The sequence below is a fragment of the Lepidochelys olivacea genome, assembly GCF_965140295.1.
Source record: "Lepidochelys olivacea isolate rLepOli2 genome assembly, chromosome: 4".
Taxonomy (NCBI): domain Eukaryota; kingdom Metazoa; phylum Chordata; order Testudines; family Cheloniidae; genus Lepidochelys; species Lepidochelys olivacea.
In genome coordinates this window covers 36,080,413-36,103,902 of record NC_140414.1, presented here as the reverse complement: position 1 = coordinate 36,103,902, position 23,490 = coordinate 36,080,413, and positions in this window count along the sequence as shown.

The window sequence follows — 23,490 nt, the reverse complement described above, 5'->3', positions numbered from 1 at the left end:
AGTAGTCACTGGCCTTGAATTTCCTGTCATAATTCTGATTTTAAAGGAGAGAACCTATATCTTGCAAGCTATAGATGAAGGATATTTAAGTGTTTTGTGGCTGCTGCTACATCATCACATCACGGCCATGTGTTGTAAAATAATTTGTGAACATGATTCAATGAATGTTGCACTGCGATATGTTGCCACTATTTTGTGCCACAATGATGCAACACTATGATGTTATGACAATCATTACATCCCAGTGGATAGACTTTTGGAATTGGCAATTCTAGGTCATTCTCAACAAAAAATGTATTTAGAAGAATAAACAAAAGCAATCTATAAGGCTGGAGTAGTGGGAGGGGACAAGAAGAGGATATGCATGTATATGTACACATGCAGATTTGTATAAATACACAAATATAAATGATAATCGACAATGACAAGTGACAGTCATCTTAAAATATGATCCAAGACTCTGATCCTGGGAATGCTGCATAATTGCAACTTCCATTTACAAATATTTGGGGCTGTGTTTGATGAGAGCTGTGGGTGCTTAGCACTTTTTAGAATCAAGCCTTAATGGCCAGCAAAAGTCAGCTACCTAGTAGAAGTGGCTAGTAGAAGAAGTCTTTAGTTAGAAATGAAGCAAAACATAAGAGCAGCCATATTGGGTCAGACCAATGGTCCATCTGCCCAGTACCCTGCCTTCCAACAGTGGCCAATGCCAGGTGATTCAGAGGGAATGAGCAGAGCAGGCAATCACTGAGTGATCCATCCCCTGTCATTTACTTCCAGTTCTGTTTAGGGCCACCCAGAGCAGAGGTTGCATCCCTGACCATCTTGGCTAATAGCCATTGATGGACCTGTCCTACATGAAAACATGAATAGGAACCCTTGGAAATCCTTTAAACTGTTCACTTAAAATGTGTCCTTATTGCTGGTGTCACTTCATTTGCATTAATTATATACTTTATACTGCATATTGGTAAAAAGGCTAAAATTGGGAAATGGTAAAATAATACATTTGTTAACAGAAATGCTTTTGTAAAATATCCTTTAAAATGATGAGACAGGCCCGATCATTTCCTACGCTTTACAGTATCATTTCTAATGTAAAAAGCCCCTGTGTAAATCTAATAAAATAGCTGTTCATAAAATGTTCAGCTTGAATAATAAAAGTACCAATTTTCTGTAATGATAGTTTTTAGATTTGAATAAGACATATAAAATATTTGGATTTTTACAGCAATATAAAAAGAAAGACAGAAAGAGAGAAAATATACTGTGTCCGTATAGTAGGTATTATTTTTAATCCCTAAAGTATTTCCAAAACAACACTAAATAATACACTAAAACAAGAAAATGTTTCCTTCTGAAAGCCCAGTTGATGCTCAGAGAAAACTTTGAAAAATATTTTTTTGAAAACAATCCAATTGCTACTTTACATTAGATGTTCTCTATATTTTCTGCTAATGAAAAAGGAAATCTGCAGGAAAAAAGGATCTCTTCTTAACTGTTTGTCTCTTCTTATCACTTGTTCATCAGATAAAGCCTTTGGACCAAATACATCCCTGACGTAAACACATTAATGTCAATGGTGTTACACCTGGGATGAATCTGGGCTTTCATCTTCTGTATATTATAATAATTTTCACAGCAACCAACAGCAGTGCTCCAAAGAGGCGATTTTCCCGTATAAATCTGGAGGAATTCACCTGGTTATTATGTAGTTATTCCTGATTACATGAATGTAACTGAAATCAGAATTTGGATCCTAGACCTCAGGTCAAGCTCAGTGCATGACTCAACGTGACGGGGACAAAGCTCGTTTTCTGCCACCTTTACATTCCTCTGGCACAAGTTAGGGCAGTGTCAGGGGGCTGCTCTAGTTAGCACCAGATGGTAACCACCCCCTGGAGGCTTTGATGCCAAACAGAAATGGCTGCAATGCACTGGTACTCTGACCATGTTCTTTCACTTGGTCATACCCCCAGTACGCCAGGGGCTGCAAATGCAAGTGGCATTGAGCTGGCAAAATCAGTTCTATGCTACTCAGAGATTGCCCCATGTCAGGAGAATCCCTTGGCAGCTGGTTACACTGGCTTTGCACTGCTGGGGGTGTGCAAATGGACTGGACTGGGGCTGAGGATCTGGCCCATGATCTTTAATAAATCCAAACCTTCCATTAAGGAAAAAAAAAAAGAAAAATTCAGAAAATATCTGATATAATAAATGTTGTTTCTGAAGAGAATATTTTTCATATGGTTCCATGAGGCATCAAGGGATGTCAGTTTTCTCCCTAATCAATAAAATACATTTCAAAGTTGCTTTGTCCGAATGTGATTTGAGGCTGGTGAGCAAAATGTTGAGAGAATGTTGCATTTTGATAAAGGGGTTAAAGTAAGCAATAAAATAACATATGGAAAGGTACAGGGTGTGGTCATGTACAGGGCACCTACTTGCATGCCTTGGGTAAGAGCAGACAGCTTCAGAATGTCATCCTAAAAGGTTGTTAGCAGAATCACACCTGCCTGAGAGCAAGCTGCCAATACCTGACAGCAGATACACATACTAGGATCCTGTAGTGCTGTGTTTTAAAACTAGAACTAAAATTGTAGATTAAAACACCTGAAATGAGTTTCCCCATCCATTTCTTCTCTGCCTTTTATTGGCATGTGGGTATGAATGAGAACAGGGGGGCTAACAAGTCCTGACTTGTGTGGGTGTACAGAGACACAGCTCAGTGGAAACCTCATCAGCCAATCACAGCCCTGCTTTTATCCAAGCCCTTTTTTTAATGAACTATACCCTGTTTGTTTTCACTTGCATCTCAGCAGCATATCTTAGAAGCTGAGCAAGCCCATGCAACAATAGTGCCTCATTCTCTCATCCGCCTGTATTCGCCACGACTGCCTCTTCTCATTCGTTCATTCCTTCAAGCCCTCCCTGGTGCACTGTTGCTTGTTGAGCAGTATTGCTGTCTGAACAGCATGCGATCAGGACTGTGCAGTATTCAGCATTTATATACACAGTAGTTTATATGTATACTTGATCATATCCTGTTTTCACAAGCTCACCTACATCTACACATTCATATATATACAAAAATGCTGTATAATCACATGCACACACACAGATGTTTGTGTACATACAGTATATATAAAATGTGTAGATGTAGGTGAGCATCTGACAACTGGGTGTTATATTGCACACTTTATATATACACAATGCGCTGTTGTCACACGCTCATCTATATATACACACATAAACACATTTATGTATGCTGATTATACACAAACATATATGGCTTCAACAATGCTGGCACTATTATATATTTACACACATATATTTATAAATCTGTATGTGTGTATGTATGTGAACATGTAAAATAATATGATACTGTATATGTAAACTATGTACATATATTGCACATATGTATATATTTGCATTTATGTGTGTATATATGGGTATCTAGCTGTATGAGGCGTGCCTATTGATCTCTCAGTTGATCTTGCTATCTATATTTATTTGTACAGGGAAACAAAATACAAAACGGATTTCATGATGGATATGCCAGTACATGTTCCCAGACCCACACATGAATACCAGGGTCCAAAGTCAGGGAACATGTACTGGCATATCCATCATAAAATCCAGTTTGTATTTTGTTTCCCTGTACAAATAAATATAGATAGCAAGATCAACTGAGAGATAAATAGGCACGCCTCATACAGCTAGATACCCATATATACACACATAAATGCAAATATATACATATATGCAAAATTTTACAATTTTAATGCTTTTACACACCTTATAGAGCTGCTGAACTGTAGATCACCAGAAAGCAGACTGATAAGCTGACAGACTTTCAGGTCAAGCAGCAGATCATATTTTGGGGGCAGAGTGGGACCTTAAAAAATTTAAAAAAAGTCACTGTACTACAATAGAGAATGTAGTTCCTAGTCAACAGCATTGAGAACTTCACTGGTTTAATATTCTCTAGGTGGGCTGATAAAAGCAAATGGACAAACAGTGGACATATTTCTAAAAAGTCAGTGCACATTTTTGAAATTTCACTGCACATCTATGCATCATTACCTGTTTTTTTTAGACCACAGGGGACACTAGATATTGCTGGGGGTTTTCTCTCATATATGGAAGCAAGGCAACAAAGCGTAACAAAGTGAAGACTGGCCTTTGGGAGAAGAACCAGGCTTTTTTTAAGCAGAAGTATTTGGTGTAGCCAAAAATCAAAACAGAAGAAGAAATGTGTAGATTTTTTACCTTGGTCATGAAAATGAAAATGAAATAGGTAAGTAAAGAAACAAATTGGAAGGGTGGAATTCAGCTGTTTAAAAAATAGTTCCAAAAGGGACAGACATGGGAAGAGGGACAAATATTTTTTTCTGGCACATTGAGTGGCAGTGTCCATGTGTTATATATTCAGAAAGCAGGGGAGTAAGCCAGAGATATATATTTCTATCAACAGTAAATATTTTGACTGAATGAGCATCACAAAAATGATGATGGGCAAAGGTCAAATGAACTTTTCAACAATACTTCTGTTCAGGAATGATACAACTTGATGTCACAGAGCTCACTAAGTCTTCTGGTTAACGTGAAAAAGAAAGATCTGGGGCCTGATTTTCATAGATACTGAGCAAAAGTCCCAAACACTCAGAGTTGTGGGTGCTCAGCACTTTCAAATATCAGGCCCTCAGAGACCAACCCTGTTCACACTGAATTCCATAGCAAAACTATTTGACTTCAATGAGAACTGGATAGGGTCCTTAGGTGAAAATGGTTAGAGTTGTAAAAGAGCTATTAGCCCATCAAATCTATTTCCATCTCAGGGTGAGATATACTTCCCAGATAATACAGAGGATGTACCAGATACTAAACTGACATTACACTGGCTCTTAGCCAGAAGCATCCTGTACTTTGTTCACTTTACTGGAACTTTTGCAAAGATCACCCTGGGTAGGTTATAGCAGTGATACTCAGATAGAGGCTTGGGAGCCGCAAGTGGCTCTTTAATGTGTCTCCTGTGGCTCTTTGCAGCACATGATATTAAAACACTGTTATTTAATTATTAACCAATCTAAGTTATTAACCAATCAGGATGCTTTTACTATGTTATTAACTAACTGATAAAATAATAATACGTGGTTAGTCATTTTGCTGTGAGAATATATATATATATATATATACACATACACACACACACACGTATAAATAGTAAATGAAATAATGAATTCACACAACTGTGGCTCTTTTGGGTAATACTGATTGCTAATTTAGCTCCTGAACCACTGGGTTATAGAATCAACTTACCCAAATCACACCTGAGGGTGTGTCTGGTGCATTAATTTAACACATGAGAAACGGGCATATAAAAATTCTATTTCCCTGTGCAAAAGTAATACAGCATTGTTAAATACCTTCCTGGAGCAATGCTGCTTAGTGCAGGAAAACAGTTCTTAAATAATATATTGCCAGATTTGGGGACACTTGAGGGCAGGATTCTACAAATCACTTTATTCCCATTTCTATGTAACATTCATTAATTATTAATTATTATAATTATTGGATGTCCTAATTTCCTTTAGTCATTTCAGTAACTCCCTGCCTCTTAGGGATGTCTGCACCGAGTCCAGGGAAAAGGCCACAGCCTTACCCTTTGCCTATAACCCACACTGAACTCAGGCTGAATCTTTATTGAGAAAACAATGTGGTTATCTTCCTGGTGAGTTTTTATTTGCACTGCTTTGCACCTCTGCGCTGCCTGGTTTTGACGAGGACAAGAACCAGTGTGATACAGAAAGTAGAAAAGTTCTTTACTGCTATTTCTGAGTCAACCACATCTTGGAAGCTGAAATACATTGTGAAATCCCTGGAGTTTTCCAGCTTAAATGTCACAAGCAGAGAGGTTTGGATAAATTCATATGCAATAAGCTTTTCGTACATATCAGTTTGGTATCTGGACTGAACAGACACCATTAACCCTTTTGGAATCCTCTTGTTGCAAGTTCTGAACTCTCAGCTTTAAAAATAACAACGCTGCCCTGTAGCCCAAATCCTTGCCCCGTGTCATGCAGGAGTAAGAGATGTGCAGGGGCCTGATTCCCACATCAGGGAAATGCATCCCAGCTGGACATCCTGAGGATAATCAAATGGAGTGCAGATCTGCAGTAGCTGAATGGCTGATTCCATACACCTAATGCAGAAGAGGGGGAAAGTCACATCAGCAAACTTCCTGTCCCATTGGTCAGGCCCCCACATATGCAGCCCCCTCTACCTTCTTCAGAGGCCTTGTGAAGGATAATGTAGACATGCAGCATAAAGAATTTGAGTGCCAGATTGCGGCTGGCTCCTGTGTACATGCACACATCGTCCCACCCTTTGATGCCTCCTCACAGGTGTCAGCCATACTGTTGTCTGTGCACTCTTCCTGGGTGTGTAGGTGCTAGAGGAATTATGTTACACACATGCTGAAGCCCATTAATTAAATGAGAGATCTCTGACAGCAGCAGCAGCTGAACCATCAGTCATCACTCTCCAGGCTGACACACAAGCAACACCACACAAAGGGAAATTTTGTAAAGTAAACTAAGGTCCATACATTAAAACTGCCTGTAGAACTGGTCCGATATGTGGAATTCCACTGCATCACCAGCTCCTGCTTCAGCTGCATTTCAGTTGGAGGGACACGTGGGTATTTTAACGTGCACAGCGTAAAACCAGCTGAAGCAGCCACAGATCTTTCAGACTGAAACGAGGGCCCTGGCCATTTTTTTATTTTCATTGAGTAATTTCTTCACGATGAGGTTGTTGGGAACACTGGGGCATGGCCACTAGGTAACTCGAGGGGATGGAAGACCACGAGTGTCGACGAAGCCCCCTCGCACTAGGCCCAAGTGTCCTTGGCCCCCCCGCCTGGAGGCACTCGCAGCAGTTATGCTGAGAATCTGCAACAGTATGTTGCAGAGTCAGACTGCCTGAAACTAAGCAAGGCCAAACAGGGGAGATATGGAAGAACAATGCTGAATAAAGCAGCTTTATGTATAGTTTAACAAATGATACAGAGAATCAGGGAACTAGCTGGGAACTGGATTGGCTGGCTATATGGATACTTGGGGCAGCTTGCTATTGGATAAGTATGCTGGGAAAAAGGATGTATAAAAGCCTGTGTAACTTCCTGCTCTGTTGTGCAGGATTTGAGATTTTATTCTCCCTGTACCTTTTTGCAGCTGCAAATAAACTTTTCTGCTTCTCCACCCCGTTGTGATTATTGGGTGTAGCACACCGGGTAACGAACCACTCAAGCTGTTGTTCAGCCTCTCGGCACTGGGTGCCGGCAACAAGGTTGTGGCTGTGACAGATATTTCAATCTGATGCAATATCTTTGGGGACCCAATCATATTAAGGATATGTAACACTGTGTGCCATGGATTGTATGCAGTTCTGGAGTGGGTAGGGGGTGTTGCCACAGCTCCTCCACAAAACAAAAATAATGTGTGTGTGTGTGTGATTAAGATGAATCACTCAGGTTATGAACACCACCAGAGAGGTACCACTCCCTGAGGAGGCTTGCGTGTACTGATTCAAACTGCATTTTTCAAAGACCAACAGACAAAGAAGATTTTTTGGCATAAAAAGGCTGCATTCAAACCAACTCAGGGCCTTCTTTCCGACAGGTCCTTCTGTCCAGTGCAGACCTCAGCCCTTGCAGAGGGGTTGAAAAGACTTTGACCTAGTCGGGCCCCATAAAACAGTGACTCCTTGTATGTTTAATTTGTTTATTGTTTTTATTACATTTTCTCGTATGTTAAGAATAAGGGTGCTTCCTAGAAAGAGCTGTGTGGTAACTTGTAACTGCTGGCAATACACTGTTCATAATGCTTGGAGAGAAAGTGTAGCCCTAAAGCCCTGGTCAGAAGAAAGTGGGACAAGGGTCTCTACTCAGAGATAGGTGATGACTTGAGACCTGAGTGGGAAGTCCTGACGTGGACCATGAAGAGGGAAGGAGGGCTAATGGTGCAGTTACCCTGAAACTGTGGCACTGGCAATATGTGCTATAGGATTCATGTGGGAAATGGTCACTATACATGGTATTCCCGTTTTGCCTTATCTGAAGCACTGTATTGTATGTTCACAGACATGAAATCAGTGGTTTGGCCAGTGGGCCATGATCAGGTGAACTCTTTCATCCTTGCAGATCCCAAGGGCAGGCCATGCTGCAGCTATCAGTGCTCACCAAAGGTCTTGCACAGTCTGTTTTAGGGGAAAAATGGCTTGGTAATGATATGAATGAAGGCCTACTATCAACTGGGCCTGAGCATGCACACCACTGCTAATTTGTGACTTACCGTGATTCTGTTGAAGTAGGGGGCAGAAAATGGACACAGGTGAATTCAATAAACACACTTGGTAGACAACTGAAATACAGTTGTGTTCATTATAGTATGCTGAACACAATAAGACAGTGTTCCCAAAATCCAGGGCCAGTGACCTGGCACTAACCCAATTAATCCACTGGGACAGGAAAGGGTGTGACTGAGAGCACCCCTCAGAACTAGGACACAGCCCATTCATGTGATTAATGACAATGGTGATATCTTGATGGTGTGACAAAATATGGAGACCACTGGATCTTGTTGATGGCAGATGGAAGAGAAATACTGTTTATGATAAGAAAAATCTCCAAGCTCCTACCAGAGCCTTGGCACTGAGACAGTTAATCAAACAGAGAGACGCTAAAAGTAATGAGTACATGCTTTGCAAATGGCAATGCAGACACAAGTACAAATAATTTGTGTCACTGTGACAAGAAAAAAAGGAACGTAAACTCTGCTAAACAGCCAACATACGTGGCTTATATCTTTTTTTTTTCTCTCCCTCAGACAGAGGAAAGAATTGAGGTACTTTTACATTTTAGGCCCACTTACTCTGTCAAATATAATATCCTTTCATGTACAAAAAAGAAAAGCAAAAGTTTCAAATATCCAAATGTATCATAGGCTGCTTATCTCCTGCTGTCTCTCTCCCACAAATATGCTACCTCCCTAATATACTTACTTCTTTAGAAAAACAAAGTTCCAGCAATTTTGTTCAGCCCTTTCTCCTGTTTAAAACTATAGGTCATCTAATCAGGGACTGGAAACAACACCACATGCCAGTCTCTCAGCACAAATACAGAATCCCAAGTAGTGAATACTCATAGCAACCAATTTAAGAATGGTACACGTGTTAACATTTCCTTGTACAAAAATATTTGTCTAAGAATTGCAAAAAGTGAAAAAATTCAAAACAATCATCACATTTTTGCAGATAATTCATGAGCAGAAAAAGGGGTAAACTTGGCAGATAAATTATTTGCAGCAAGTAATTTGATCAGCTCTAAGAAGCTTAGTGAATAGGTGACTTCCTGCAACTGCTGCTGTCCAAACCCTCAGACATTAGTGAACACAACCTATAATGGTCTTTCTATTTAAATGGAGCCCTGTCTTCAATTTTTAAAATAATTTTGTAAAAACTGAAACTAAGGAAACTTCTTTACAAAGAGGCCTAGTAAAGGGAAAGAGGGAAAATATGAACTCCATCATGCAAATTACAATGAAGTCCTAGAAGGCAGCATTACAAAAGAATCAAAGGTTCAGGACAAATGTGACTTTAAGCCACTTTTTAACTCCCCTATCATTAGCGCTGCAAGGAGCCAAATCAGCCTTGCCATAATTCAGAGCAGCTTCAAGGCTGCGCTAAATTAGGCCTGGCTGGATTGGATCCCCAAGGGGCTATTTCACAGCCAAGAATGTGAGAACACAGTAGTGTTTTAGGCAAAGGCTTTCCCTTCTGATATGACATCAACAACCCCTCTACACCAGTTCCAAGAGAGGTTTCTCCAAGGGCGGGCTATCTGGCATCATGTCACCCAGGGATTCACTGTTGTATGGGATCTGGGGAACCCACATGGAGCTGGGTGAATAGCCTTATCTGGGGCCAATTTTATCAGTGGCCTTTCTCAGGTTATACTTACATAAGTAAAACCAAAACAATTGTGTGCCCCTCCCTGAGAAATAGGGGTTTTGGTTATATAAAATATTTCACGTGATTAGTCTTCAAGAAAAAAAATGGATTTGCTGGATTTCCTACTCATCCAACAAGCCATCAGACATGATATTTGATATGGTGGCGGCCATTAAAAAAATCTCTGTTTGTCAAGAGTTAGCACACAGGGGGTTCTGAGATTCCCTGTTTATCCCTATGGTTAGACTAGAATAGAGTTGTGGGTAGTGTGTAGTAATTACTGGCAAATGCTAACCTTAATAACTTCTGCTATTGATATCTGAAGAGCCTTATACTGGTTGCACTGCTCTTTTTTCCTAATCATGACTAAGTAGACACACACACACACTTTCATTCTCATGGGTACCACACTCCCTTCCCCATTGGGAACTTTGTTTTCCCTCCAGGGAGCTTCTTTCATTCACTCCAGGAGGCCTTGGAAACACACACAGTTAAACAGTAAAAAATGGTTCCACATACCAGACCTTTTTGCAGCTAGAAAATTGGGTCTTTACACTGTAGCTTATTTTCCTTCTCTCTGTAACTGTTGAATATTCCAGTGGTTGTCTCCCACCCCTCCCCACCACACCCCTTGGTGGTGTCATGGCAGAGTCCTTCATTGTTCAATTTGGAATGTAAATTTATTTGCAAATAAAAAAGGCACACCTGGATAACCTGGCAATAAAATCCTATTTTATTGTAGTGCCTTTCTGCTGAGACAGACTTCAAAATGCTGCTGCAATCTCATAATGTTTAAGGTGGACTATACATATAAGAAAAATGGAGGGCAAGGAGGAAGGGATAGGGTGAAATCAAAGTTATACCCGAAAGGACAGTGGCTCATAATGTGCGTGTACAATGGGAACTTGATTGGTTGTGGCATTTAAGTGCTACCATGGTATAAATGTTAAATAATAATGGTAATAATCTTTGATAGATTGTCCCAAATTCCCAGTCCCTTGCCTTAGGATGGAGAACTCTCCTATAACCTTTGGGGAGGCAGGACCTTGCCCAGGAATACTCAAATGCATAAATATATGCCAACACCTTTATTTGCATGGACAGAACCAGAGTGTCATTACAAGGAACACTAAAGGAGAGTACAGTGTAGTAAATCCAAGAGGTTTAACAAAGGAATACTTACTCCATCAGTAACAAATAGTCCAACGTTCTCCTCCAGCCTCAACCTCTTCATCCCACACTAGGGCATCTCCTTCCTTCGGGGTGGTGGCCAATTCTTGCGTGCAGGGCAAGTTTGAAGTAGCCGTGTAGGCTGTACTCTGGGTCTGTCTTCCTGCCCAGAGAGCTCATGCTCTGGACTTGTTTAATAGCAGTGGCACATACCCCCTGCCTGATGCCCATGTATAGGGTGACCAGCCAGCAAGTGTGAAAAATCGGGACGGGGGGTGGGGAGTAATTGGCACCTATATAAGAAAAAGCCCCAAATATCAGGACTGTCCCTATAAAATCGGGACATCTGGTCATCCTACCCATGTAGTGCAGTCTCTTCTAGTGTGGCATCCAATGGGAGGAGAGCTAGCTGCAGGAAAACAGGGGTGGGATTTCCTGCAAGTTCTCCAACCACTCTGAGCTCTGGTGGGCAGAGAGGTGGGCTCTTTCACAGTCATGCTGCTGACAAGTAGATTGGAGACGCCACAAAAGCTTTAAATTTAACTATGGAGAAATTAGTGGCGCTCTAGAATAAACCGTTACACCTAAAAACCTGCCACTAGATGGCTACCTTTAGGCAGGATCTACTAGTTTCTGGACTTGTTAAAGGTCACCTCTAACGTCACAAACACTTCCTGCTAGAGCTGCTCAAACACTCTGAATCAAAACGATGTTTTTAAATAAAAATGGCTTTTTCATTAAATGTAAGTTTTAGCCGAAAGTCTTCCAGCATTTGAGAAATGTACAGGAAACAATCAGGTCTCTCTTCAAACACGGAAAGACACAAGTTCTGTCTGTCTCTTTTATCTCTCTTTCCTGCTTTTACAATCACGGTCTCCTGTCATGCACATGAAAAAATCACCACCAACGAAACCCCATGCCCAACCCTGTTTTAATGCATATCCTTTTAACCTACTCACAACACATCTGGAGAAACAGATTTGTGGCTGGAGAACAGCCTTCAGTCATCCAGGCTTCAGTGGTTACCAGGTAGTTTTAGCCATTAAAAATAACACTGAAAATATGATGCCACTGGTTTGACTGCAGGAAATAAACAAGCACCAAGCTCAGAAACTGCACTTCATATAGCTCAGCACTCAGAGTGCACTATAGCAACTAAGGTATTAACATTCATTACACATCCAGAGATAAACTCTAATCTTGAAGGAGGTGGTGCTGAACATATGGGACAGGACAGGTGCATCATCTTTGTCACCACCACCAATTGAACTTGGGACCTCCGGAGCTGAAAGGATGAGCCTGTAGAGCTTGAGCTAAAGGACTGTCAGCTGCAGCAGATTCATATGCTTTGTGACTCAAACACCGAGGGGGATGCGCAGCACAGACTGACGTGAACAGTGGAGTGCAGATGCATAGGTTCTGATTTTACAGGCCCAATTTTGTACCAGCAAATAATTGCACCTGCAACTAAATGCAGTGACAGGACATAACAATTAGATATCTAGCTACCTGACTGAGGCCCCAGTTGAGCAAGCTCAATGCAGCAGGCACTATTATTTGTGGGTGGGAAACTGTGTTCAGAATCAGAGGCCACGTCTCAGAACCAGGGCTTTATGCTAATGCAGTACTCTGTATGTTAAAGTTATCACTGCAATGTGTGTGTATATACACCATGTATAATAGCCAAGGAAGACTATCACTGTATATGGTGGTAGGTATTTTCCAGTCCCTGTCACATCAGCCACACTTTGATTTTAATACTGTACTCAGGTTGATATATTTTGGGCTTACTGGGACACTTTTTTCATTCAAGAAGCAATTTTTGCAACACTTTTTATAGTAGGAGATGGGTAAACAAGTTCCTTTTTCATCTGAACCAGTTATGGTTTGTAGTTATTTGGCTGTGAGTGCTGTTTGCATGCACAAATGTTACAAGTTCAGTGAACTGACAATTAAAACAGTAGTAAAACAATATTGTAGAGTGGGTGATATAGGCAAGGTCTCCTGTATATTTATTTGAAACAGCCACATGTGAAATGCAGGCCACGTGATACAGAGGTTGCCATGGCTAAAAACCATATTTGCTGAGTACTTGGTAAATAGTTGCACAACCTCCTGTGTAAATGCCAGAGAGCACATTAGAGTTTCTCCCGGGCAGTTTAACTTCAGCACAAGCCTTTTTTCCAATTTCTCTCATTTTATTGATTTTGTTTCTATATGGAACCAGCATTCCATTTTTGAAAATCTCTCCTGCTTGTAGAAAAAACAGGAGGACTTGTGGCACCTTAGAGACTAACACATTTATTTGAGCTCCAGCCCACTTCATCGGATGCATAGAATGGAACATATAGTGAGAAGATATATATACATACAGAGAACAAGAAAAGGTGGAAGTTGCCAGACCAGCTGTAAGAGGCTAATTAATTAAGATGAGCTATTATCAGCAGGAGTAAAAAACTTTTGTAGTGATAATCAAGATGGCCCATTTAGACAGTTGACAAGAAGGTGTGAGGATATTTAACATGTGGAAATAGATTCAATATGTGTAATGACCCAGCCACTCCCAGTCTCTATTCAAACCCAAGTTAATGGTATCTAGTTTGCATATTAATTCAAGATCAGCAGTTTCTCATTGGAGTCTGTTTTTGAAGCTTTTCTGTTGCAAAATTGCCACCTTTAAGTCTGTTACTGAGTGGCCAGAGAGGTTGAAGTGTTCTCCTATCGGTTTTTGAATGTTATGATTCCTGATGTCAAATTTGTGTCCATTTATTCTTTTGCATAGAGACTTCTGGTTTGGCCAATGTACATGGCAGAGGGGCATTGCTGGCACATGATGGCATATATCACATTGGTAGATGTGCAGGTGAACGAACCCCTGATGGCGTAGCTAATGTCTCCTGCTTGTCTCAGTTTCATGCCTCTCCAAGTGAGAAAAAAAGAACTTTGACATTTACTCAGAGGTGAAGCTTGATCAAACAGCAAAAAGGGTATGGCAAAGAAGTCAATCAAGGAATGTGCTGTACTAAGGAGGACACTGTTTCTAACAGTTTACTGTGGAGGGCCATTTAGGCATGGAACAGAACAAGGAGTGGTTCAGAGCTGCACTGCCCCTAGGTAAGCATGAGGCGGAAGAATACCTCCCAGAACTCCTGGTGTGCACAAAGGCTATGTGCCTACTAACATGCCTCTTTGTGGAACTTATTTTACCTTGCATGGCTGGCCAGTACAAGGTGGGGAGAAGCTATGTCTCTACCTCTCACCCATTTCCCTTGCCTATTTGAATACCATGCACGTGGGCCATTGTTCTGTCTGGCTCTGCAGAGGGCTGCTCAATGGGGAGAGGAATATTTACGCCCTCTCCCCGGGCTGCATACCCCAGGAAGGCTTAGGCAAAATGTGGCCTCTAGCATTTAGTCCTCGTCCTTTGTCACATTCGGAATCCAGCATTTCTTTTTAATAACAAAAATCATCAATAATGATTCCACCTTCTTCCAACCCAACCAAAATGTGCTTTCATTTTCACTCATGTCTTATTTGCATTCCGTCCTCCAATTGTAAAGGAGACCCAAGGGGTCAGGCAGTACAGGCTTTCTATTTTTCACATCACTGCACGAGCAGAATGACAGAATTCCATGTCATTAACGTTATAAGAAAAAAAAAAGTCTTTCCTATGCATCCCATTTCCAAGAGCGTAGACTTCTTTCAGTGACACTAAACAAGCCCTGCACCAAAACATCATGCTCTAGGCCCAGACTCTGGTGTATTATGAATGAACATACTTCCCAATAACATGTTCTTTACTGTAAGATTAGAAATTGTGAATAGGAAAGCTAAAAGCGAGCTATCGGGGTACATACAACAGAACCATTTCACACATATATGACTGCTTCTTAACATGAAAGGGCTCACTGTTCCACTGTAGGACTGGGTATTTTCTTGTCTGTCACAACAACTACAGGACTTTCATAAATGCCATCTGTAAAACAGCAACAAAATAAAATTATAAATAAATACATTACCAGTTCCTTGTGCCACATTTTTATGTGCTTAGATTGCACATCTTTGGGTGCTCTGTTAAGAAATATGTTACATTGTTATGCTGGGGGAAGCAAGCCAACTGAAGAGAGCTCTCTGCATCTTGTGTGACTACATATGCCTATGTACTCTCTCTGGTACTTATGTTATAAGTGTATCTGGACTTGGAATCAGATTGTTCTATTCAGAGTGGCTTTTAGAGCCAGCCCTTTTGTATGATGGTTGCCATCTTGTGCTCCAGAGTTTAAGCTTTCATTAAAAAAAATTGTAGCTGTTATGGTTGTGTATAAAAGTATGAAACAAATTTAAACACATGCAGAGAGGTTCTGCAGCCTGGCACAAAAGCTCTGGAAGGCGTTAACTGTGCTCATTCATCTGAGTGTTTACTTTGATGCTTAATTACTACAATTTAAATGTTAAGAAGAGGGACAATTATATTATGAAAATCTGCATAATCTACTGTGATTGAAATTTCATTTTGGTGCCACAAGTAGGTGGAGTTTAGAGTACTATTTGGTTTGCAAGAGGTGTCTGGGAGAACATCACTATTGCTGTATATCAATTCCACTCCAGTTCTTGGAACGTCCTGCATCAGGGAGCCCATCTCTAGCATGGCTTGAGGTATAACACAGGCTGATAGGCATTTCGAATAAGGCAATGAATACTGCAGCAAGCAGTTTCGTCTCACTTCACTCCAGATCTCAGACCATTAAGAAAACAAAACAAAACGAAAAAAAAGCAAAAAGTGTTCCAAGGACCTTGAAGCATTTTGCAGTATTAATTATGTAAGCTTCACACCAGCCCTGTGGAGTGTTATTGCTGCGGGGAAACTCAGGCACAGAGAGGCTAATGGATTTTCCCCAGAGTCAATCAGGAAACCTATGTCCCAGTAATGTCAAGTGGACAACTGAGCACAAGTCCTCCTTCTGCTAGACAATTATGAATATTGAGAAGACAGTCCCTGCCTTTGAGAGCTTACAGGGAGCCAAACAAATTGAGACACAGAACAATACACAACATATCAAAAGTTCTAGTAATTATCTGTAGTTGTAAATATCTGCATGGGAAAGAGTTATGCTCATCCAATCAGGGAGCAGAAAAATATCATGTGACCTACTTGCCCAATCAAAACAGTTCAGTTTTTGAATATCAAATACGCTAAGCAATTATTCACAGTGAACAGCTTACCAGCAATTCAGTCTGGAATATGTTTGCATTACTTGTCAAATAATTTTGAGCAGTGGACAAATTCATGGAAATTGTGACCTCTCTGAGGACAATTCACCAACAGGAAAAGGGCTAAATTTAACCAATACATTCTTTGCTGTGAATAGCTCACCAAGAACTAGTCCCTGAGAAAAAGGTATTGCATAGTTGTCAAATTAGACTCAAATGTACCTGCCATGCTTTTGCATGGTTTATTACTGGAAATTACTGGTGTCATAAATACGTAATCTTGAAACTGAGGTTACAGAAAACTATTTTTGTTGACTAAATGAATCCCATGTCAGATCCCTTCCTCTAATATTTTCTTGCTGTCCCATGAAAACTCACAAAACCTCCGTCAGTTGGGCTCTGAGATTCTCTATAGATAAAGCAGGCCAAAATATAATGAACCTCTCCCTCATGTTTTCAGCAACCCATTCCCTGGGCCTGGGGCAGAGAGAGAAGGCCAGGGAGAGAAAGAAAACATGGATATGAGAGGAGAGAGAGAGAGAAAAGATGGTGCCATATCATTGCAGGGTGTGAGCCCCACAAAATCCAAGAGTTAAGAACTGTAACTAACAATAGGGCAAAGAAAGAATTGAGACAATTGCTGAATGTTGCTCAACAAAAATCCAGAGGTGAAATCTTGGCTCTGTTGAAGTCAATGGGCATTTTGCCTTTGACTTCAGTCGGGTTAGGATTTTACCCCAGAAGTTTTTGTTCAGATACAATATCCAAAAGTCCAGGTCTTATCCCAAACTTTTTGCTCTAGAATTAGTGATAATGAGCTGATGATATGAGGCTTCATGGAATTTGCTGCACTGTGTTTTGAGCTGTGTCAGCAATCCCAGATGAATGTTTTTTCCCATGGTATTTATGCACTTCTATTTGTAGTCCTGGGTGAATTCAGGAACACCTGAATGACAGGTAGGAAAAGTTAGCCAAGCCTTCTCAAAGGTTTACTTGAAAAGCTGGGATATGTTTGAAAACTGCCACTTATTTTCTCCAGCTTGCCCATCCCTATTTTGTAGACAGTAAAAGGAACAGGAATTTCAAAATCCTTTGCTTCTGAGAACTGAAAACATATCTCCAGGACTATTTTATTTCCCTCCCGGCCCCCTTTCCCCCTGGCTCTCTAAATGTATAAGCGTCATTAAGACAAATGGCAAAGATTTCTCCTTTTCTTACATCTGTCAAAGCTTCAAAATCTACTTTCATGACATTTCACACAGAAAAAGAACTCTATATATTTTTTAACATACCATTCAAAGGATGCAGAATCTTAATTAGTTTTACTTTCATGATTTTCAGTCTGCAGTGTGCTAGCACCCTACATCATTAATTAACAAAAGGGAACGAGGGAACAAGTGATATAAAGAGATACAGGGGGAAAAAAGAAAACGAGGACGGTACTCATGTAGGATTTGAAGACACTCTTTGAATTAAGAATCAATCTATTACAAAGAGGATATTTCTAGAGTACCTAGGCAGGGCACTTTTCAGCCTGCACCCCACAGGCAATGAATATGAGCTTCTTGATGGTAAATAAAATAGAATCAGCAAAGGAAAAGTCCTTCTGGCTTATGAGTAGTTTAGTGTTTCCAGCATTAGCAGAATGTCAAACACCTGAGGAATGCTTTAGTTTTCGTCTGTATTTTTAAAAATCCAATTTTTGTTCTTCTCTTGCCATCTCAGGTCTTGTCCTATATAATATTAACGGATGCACTTATTTTACTGCTTGTAAATGTATTAACCCCCTACATAATGGTTTCTAATAGGAGAATGAGAACACTATTTTTTCTTATCAAAAACATAAGGTAAATGCACCAAAAATTGTTTAAGTGACACCTTTATGGAGATAGAAAAGTGGACAGCTATTTTTCTTAACTCAAAGCTGGAAAGTTGTCAGCTCTGGTTGGTCAGTTCTACCCTGCCAGTCATTATAATACAAATAGCAGCTAGCTGCTCTCAAGCCTCTGTGCAAGGAGACGATCAGTTCATGTGGCCTGGCTGGCATGTAATCAGTTAAAAAGCTCAAATGCGGTTAACAAGATGCTGAGCAAGCCCCTCTTAGCTTGTTAAATGCAGTGCATAAGACAAGGACCAGGCTACTCATAAGAATGAACTTGAACTGGGAAAAGCTTCTAGTTGTGGATATTTGAAAGTTTCTCCAAAAAGTTACATAGGCCCACATCATCTGCCAACCCCTCTACATGTAGATTGCCCCTTCTCCCTGCAGATAGAAGGCTTCGGTGTCTCCACGGCACTGCCCCTAGTCTCCACTCCTCAGTACTCTCCACACGGTCCTCCAAGTGGTCTTGATTCCACGTGGAGGGAGGGGCTGGAGTCAGGGAGGGAAGAGATAGGAAGTTCTGGACCTGGGGTAGGGAGAGGCACAGCTCTCCTCTCTGGCCAGCAGTGTTTTCTCAAAAATGTGAAGATAGCCCTAGGGTGAATTAATTCCTCCTGCCTCCACGTCCCCAGAAACTTCTCTCCCCAGAGTAGAGAACTCCTGCTTGGGTACTCCTCTTTGGAACCATTCTTCTAAGCAAACAGGGGGTCACTAGGTCCAGAACTATACTGGAGATTCAGAGCCTGTGAATGGTTGGCACTGGCCTCTTGTGGAGTCCAGGAGATTAGCCTGGCTAATTCCTTGTGGATTCCAGGCTAGATTAGCCTAGCCTGAAAAATTCCACCTTTAGATTGCACAAGGAGGGTGAATCCCTGTAAAGTAATCCTTGAGGAGATCACATCACCAGAAAGGATAATCTGGGCCCCAACCCTTTTTGCTATACCCCCCATTTTAACAACCCAATAACAACCCACTCTCAGATGTTTGGTTGGCTTTATGTGTTAGGAATGCATGAAAACAGAGGTCCTGTGATTTTGTGGGTGACTAAACTTACTGTCACATGATATCTTTTTGTATGGGTCAATCATTGTAGTAGTTACTTTGTAGTAGTTTCATTTTTCAATAGAAATTTCCATCCATTTAAGGTTAGATCCTGCCACCCTTAGTCACACAGAATTGTACCTTTCTCTTTAAGTAGTTCTGTTGTCTTCAGTGGGCATTCTCAAAGAGTAAGGTACAACTCACTGCAAGGGTGAAGGGATCTGGCCATTAGAGAGAGCATCTGGAGAGAAAACATCTCACCACAAATAAAGTGAGAAATCATATTCTGTCCAACTTGTTTTCTGTACAGGAAAACAGAGCTCTGACTTGCCTGTAAAAAGTGGCAGCTGGAAATAGGCTGGTTGTGAACAAAATGTTAAATAGAGAAAGAAAGAAAACTCAGCCTCAAAATGTCAAAGTAATGAAAAAAGGAAAACCATTAAGGAAGCAGCTGTTAAATATGAGATCAATCAGAGAGACTTGGACAAAGTGGATGTCAATAGATGAGCCAGCAAATGCTAATGTAGGCATGTGGGTAAAGCAGACTGTTGCTAGTAATGGCTTTTTACTGGACCTCTGTGAAGAGCTCTATAATCTGGAAGGTAGAGCTGGCCAGAAAAGAGAATTCCCCTTCTGTGGAAAATTCTGAAATTAAAAAAAAAAAAATCCATTCTGAAAAAATCGTTCCACAGAATGAAAAAAAAAAATCAAAATTTCACGTGGAACAAAAATTCCAAAATTTTGTTTTGAAAAAGTAAAATCTATATTTTGTTTTGACCTTTTCAAAACATTTCCAAGGCTCTCTGAGCTGACCGTTGCTCCAGCAGCTAGCTAGGCAGGGGTCTGGGCAGCTCAGAGAACTTGGGAGCCAGGAACGACTACACCACAATCAAACAGCCCCTTAGCCCAACCCCCACGAGCCTGAGTCAGCTGGCATGGGCCAGTCTAATTGCAGTGTAGACCTATCCCTGGTGTGCTGGTGAGCCTGGAGCCTTAGCCTGGCAGGATGCCTCAGAGTTGAGCTGCCTGGAAGCTTGAGCTCCTCAGCAGCCCACCAGCCGAGCTGCTGAGGAGCAGGGAGCCCAGGAGCTGGGAATGATTTTCCATTGGAAAAATAATTTTTTTCTGACAAAATTTAAATTTTCCAAGGCAAATTCTGATTTTGTGGAAAGTGAATGAACGAACCACTGGAAAATCACTCTGATTGAAAATTCCCAACCAGCTCACCTGGAAAGCCATTTGCATAGCTTTATTCAGTGCAAGCTTCTGGGTGTACAGCACTTTGAAAGTCAGTCTACACATTTAGGAGCCTAACTTTAGGCCCTCAATTTTTATAATCTTGGCCAAGATGTTTCTTTGATGCAGTGTCCACCCAGTAACACTGAATCAAAGATCAAACTCAATTCCATTCTGATATCATCCTATGTTCAATAATCTCTCTTTCTATTATACATATGCAGGGTTATTTGAGAATATGATATTGCCTGCCAGTATTCATTTATCCAAAGTCCTGCATTCATGTCTATTAGCAGTCCCACGGTATAGCTAACAGTGATAAGCAACACCTTTACTACTAATTCATTACTGTGTAAATGGAAGTAAGCCCTTCACATGCATTCAGTATGCACCATATCCTTAAGGACAGGAACAGAAATTATTAAAATCATCAATATTTATATAACGTGAAATTCATATTGTCCAACATGGTTTTGGATAGATGAAATTCATTTTGGACAAATGCTAGGGTAAAACATTGTGGCAAAAAATAAGCTAAACTTTTCTGTAAACTGAAGCTGATAGATTCTGAATGTAATGTATTTTACAGTTATATGTTGCTTTTGGAGTTCTGTGTTTTGTTCTAGTTGTTTCATCTTAAAGGAAAAAAACAACAACCTGCCCCTCAGATACTATGGTGATAGGAGCCATTTAAGTACCAATGTTAGATTATATAAAAGAAGTCGTAGCAGAAATTGGAAGAAACCCACAGATGGGCAACCAAGACATTTAGAGATATGGTAGGATTTACACAGGATGATAGATTATAAATAGGATTATTTAGCCTGATAAGGAGAAGATTTACAGGGGGCTTGATAGAAGTATTCAAAATTATTAAGGAATTAGTGAAAATTGGGCAATCTTCCCTTTTTCTCTGTTCTTATAGTTACACAAATGAAAAAACAAACAAATTGCCGTGTGAAAATGTTGCATAATACAGTGGTAATAAAATCAAAGAGGCGAGATACCCTGTTGGCCTCCTGACGTACTACAGTGCTCATTCATAAAATTGTTTTTATCTTTGAGAGACATTTCTGCTGGTTTCCCTTTTCACTGCTGAGCTATTAAACACCTAAGAATAAGAGCCAATTACCTGCTCTCCCCATGACATTGTCAAGGATGACAATCCATTTTAGGAATTTATTTCTAAATAGCTGCTGACCGTTTTGCAAAGTGATGGCAAAATTTGCTAAACAATATTGCAGTTCAATGAAACTGGGAACATTTTCACACAGGAGCAAAAAGAAACAGGGGGAGGAGGTTGCAGCAGGGTCTGCTATAGGTTTCAGTGTGTTAGTGCACCAGGCTTCCATTAAATCACAGTTCTCCGGGGACAGGCTTCCTTAAAGTCATCACACACTCAGATACAGATAAATAGGGAAAGTTGTCAGGCCAAAATGCAGCCCCAACTTTAATGCAGACAACTCTATGGCCCTCTGTGGATGTCACTGGGGGCTGAACCTTGGCTGCTGCTGGCACTGCGAACTGTCACAGTGGGCCAGTTATGTCTAAAAGCAATGGCTTTCTGGAAGAACTCTTCTTCAAAGTTTTTGTTCTCCTGAGTTGATATTAAATAGAAAATTGTTTAACAAATTTGACAACAATACAGGATTTTAAACAAACAGAAATTGAAAGGCCCTCTCATTCTACAACAAAACCCAGCACTCCTCTGACTTGTCTGTCATTCAGCTGTCTCTAAGGCCCCTGGCTAGGTCTACTCCCTATTTATCTCAGCTCTCCCCATTTTGTCCTGCCACTGACCCATTTTTTTAAATAGATCCCTCAGATACAAGCCCTTAGTTCACATATACCCTTGGTCAGCAACCCTCTTGCAATTCCCCAAGCCTTTCCACCTTTGTGGAAAGCCAGACACTGGCAAGAAAGAAGAAATACAATAGGACCCAGAGGTGTATGTTTTTAAATTCAGAAACAAATTATATTTCAGGATTTGGGGACACCTATGAGTGAAAAATCTGTGAACATAGTCCCCTTCTCTTCTAATGAGTCTCAATTTACAAAGATTATTTTATTTGGAAAAATGCTCAGTGCTGTGTACTTTCTGCTTGTACTGTGCTACATCATTACAGCAACAGCTCTTTGTGCTCCACATCTTCAGATGGATGGCTTTTTCCATCATACATCACCAGCGTGACAGCAGACTGATGATCTACAACTCCAAGCACTGTAACTCTGATGATGTGGCTGTGGCTGTAGTAATAGCATGGGCCTACTCCAGGGAAAGGAACGCTGCATGTTTTCTTAAAGGTGAGCTGAAAAGCTTTAAAAAAAAAAACAAAACTGCTTAAGATCCCAAATCAGTAACAACAGACTATTCCATTTTCAATGGACACAACTAAACTAGTGCAGGAAAGTGCATTGCTTAAGTTGCTCAATGAGATGTCAAGGAAAATGGAGATTTTGGCAGATACATAAAGGAGACACTGATTTTCAAATATTTTACTTTAAAATGGAAATACTGTAGCATCGGAGCTATCCGAATGAGTGAACTGAGATAATTATGTTGTCCTAAAAATTGAACAGCTCTTCAGTGTGACTGCAATCTGTCCAACTCTCACACATTGATCAGAGTCTCATGATATTTGGTGTTTTCATTAAAGCCCCAACTCCAGGAGTCAAGTGATTTCCTGGGAATCTCAGCTTTTATTTTTTAAAACAAGTTTCTAACTATCAAGGCTGTGCAGAAAAGCTTGAAACTGTGATCTGAGGTAGCACCATCCCCCAAAAGACTAGAGTAGAAACTCAGAGTTATGACCACTTCGGGAATGGAGGTTGTTCGTAACTCTGAACAAAGCGTTATGGTTGTTCTTTCAAAAGTTCACAACTGAACATTGACTTCATATAGCTTTGAAACTTTACTATGTGGAAGAAAAATGCTT